General features: G+C 41.7%; 1 non-coding gene across 1 annotated transcript; it reads left to right on the top strand.

The window, feature by feature from the left end:
* The first annotated feature begins 705 nt into the window (after window positions 1-705).
* TRNAS-AGA (transfer RNA serine (anticodon AGA)) lies at window positions 706-787 on the top strand. Its single transcript has one exon. It is a non-coding gene; the product is annotated as a tRNA-Ser (tRNA).
* The last annotated feature ends 1,668 nt before the right edge of the window (window positions 788-2,455 follow it).

The raw sequence follows: 2,455 nt of genomic DNA, 5'->3' as shown, positions 1-2,455 counted from the left end.
TCTTTCACGCATCTCTGATTCTGACCATTGAAAATTCCCCGCTAAGAGGACATTTTAATTCTTCGTTGGCTGGTAACCCTATACAGTCTTTACGACTATAATTGGGAACTATCTCGGCGATGGAGGCACGTCAAAATCGTGCAGAAGCGTCGTTACGCGCATAACTTCGACGATTATTAATATCGCGTAATTATTATTACAATCGTTGGCTTTTCTCTGCACCAATTTCGTGGAGGAGGGTGAGCCCTCGTCGGGATCCGAGTATTTAATGAAGCAACCCTTATATGGGTCGTTCCCAGGGGGAGAAAGGTCTTGCCGTTTCCATCGTTATTACGGTGCAGACTGACGTCACTGTTTATACAATTACGTTTCGTTCTCCAGAGATACAAGCCTCTGGTTGACTAGATAAACTGATCGAGCTCGTCGTCTCGGATCGGCTTGTTTTATTTGTGCGTTAATGATTATTCCAGAGATTTCGCGAATAAATGATATTATAGTTGCGTTCGATTCTTCGAATTCTAATCTTGCGCGTCTTTGACAATCAATGACATTCTATTCGATGATTTTCGATATTATAATTGGAAGAAGTTGCATTTTAGACAGATGTCTTTTTTATTAATACGTTCGCTGCCATCGTTGCTTGGAATAAAATGTTCGCAAAAATCAGAATAAACATCTGAATCTTGTCGGTGAATGTGCAACCGAGCAGTCGTGGCCGAGTGGTTAAGGCGTCTGACTAGAAATCAGATTCCCTCTGGGAGCGTAGGTTCGAGTCCTACCGACTGCGATCAATAACTTGCACGAGAAATTTTTTTTATATTTTATATACATAGAATCAAACGCGACAACGTTCGTTTATGTTAAATCCGTATCACCGCAGTTTCGTTGAGACTCGCGATTGCGATGCAAAGAGATACCGTACCGGGTATTCACGCTGGATAACTCTGCTGCGATCAGAGCAGAAGAAGTCGAGAAAAAGATTTTTGATGTTTAAACTTTGCAACGATTTTAGAGAGTTTCCAATGATAGGAAACTACGATTCAAAGATAACTAGTAGTTTCATACTTTTTCAGTTTACATTTAAATTAATGATATTTTCTAGGGCTTCTAAGACCGCCCGAGTGCAAATCGTAAGTAAAACAAGGAAATCCATCGGATGAATATCCGTGGCGATCAAATGGTCTGTTTCTGTCGCGAGACTAAATCATCGTTTTACATTAGAGTCGAGCGTAATAAAGTTGGAGAACGCAAAGGATGCGGCGCAACATTCTCCCTCATCTGTCCTGGCGACCGGCTGTTTGCCTATCTCCGCGTATATCTCCCTTAACGACGCGAAGTCTGGTGAAACTGTGATACAGCCGCAATATTAATAGGGTATACTCATTCCCGCCCCTTCCGGTCGCCCAACATAGCCAGATCCAGCCCTAAAGACAAATCCCGAGCTAATGTTGTTAGCTGGTCCTACGGGAGTCGTGGCGTGTTCTCAGACAAACAGACAATGCGTCGAGTGGATTCGTAAAGCCCGGATAAACACTCTAATATCTGCAAGATCGGACGTTAGACCCCATCCTTGGTCTCGTTTATTTTGGGATCGCTCGAACGTACCGTTGATCAATTAACTCTATCTGGGTTCGATAGATCGACACGATCTTCGTCTCCAACGTTCAGAGTGGAGTATAGGGGAAAGGATTAAGAACAGGAAGAAGGGCTAAGAATAACAAGAATTTCATTCTCCGAAGCGGTGATCGATTAATAATTGAATCGTTCAGAAGTCATATCGATTAACTCTACTAATTAACAATAACTTTTCTAATTTGTCTTCGAACCTAATACTATTTATGTTACGTTGTTCGAATAAGTAAATTTTGATCGTCGAATCGAGACACTTATTTGTTAGGAATTAATTGCATAATTACGATATCCGATGAGACTGATATTTGCCAAAAGCGGAGTTGATCAAACGTGTAGAAATGTACGGAATACGCATAACACGTAGGAATATACAAAATCTTCAAGGAAAATACTTGTTATATCATTCTTGAAAGCATCAGAAATAGATCAACGAATTGTAACAAATAACACGTACTTGGCAATTAACTAGGTATCTTCTCCAATTTTTATATCAAATAAAAGTTGATATTTGGTAGAAATCTACTGCGTGGAAGAGGTTAGCATCAATCGCGAACAGATATCGACGACGAAACCAAGAAGAAACAAGTTCCGCGTGGATAGTACGTCCGATGGACGAGGGTCAATTAAATGCCATTAGCGCCGCTGGATTTTGGCCAATCCCTGTAACGAGGCTAACACACGGAGGATATCGAAACGGATAATACTCGCGTAAACCCTCGGGTTGCTCTGGATCCCTGGACATCGTGGACCGTAATCGGATTGCTAGCGTGTAGCCCGAGACGCGTCCACGTTATCGTGGAACATTAATTTTTATGAGCTTTCG

The sequence above is a fragment of the Bombus vancouverensis genome, chromosome 15 (assembly GCF_051014615.1).
Source record: "Bombus vancouverensis nearcticus chromosome 15, iyBomVanc1_principal, whole genome shotgun sequence".
Classification (NCBI taxonomy): Eukaryota; Metazoa; Arthropoda; class Insecta; order Hymenoptera; family Apidae; genus Bombus; species Bombus vancouverensis.
The sequence above is the reverse complement of the archived record's forward strand: the minus strand, read 5'-3'. Positions and strand labels throughout refer to the sequence as shown.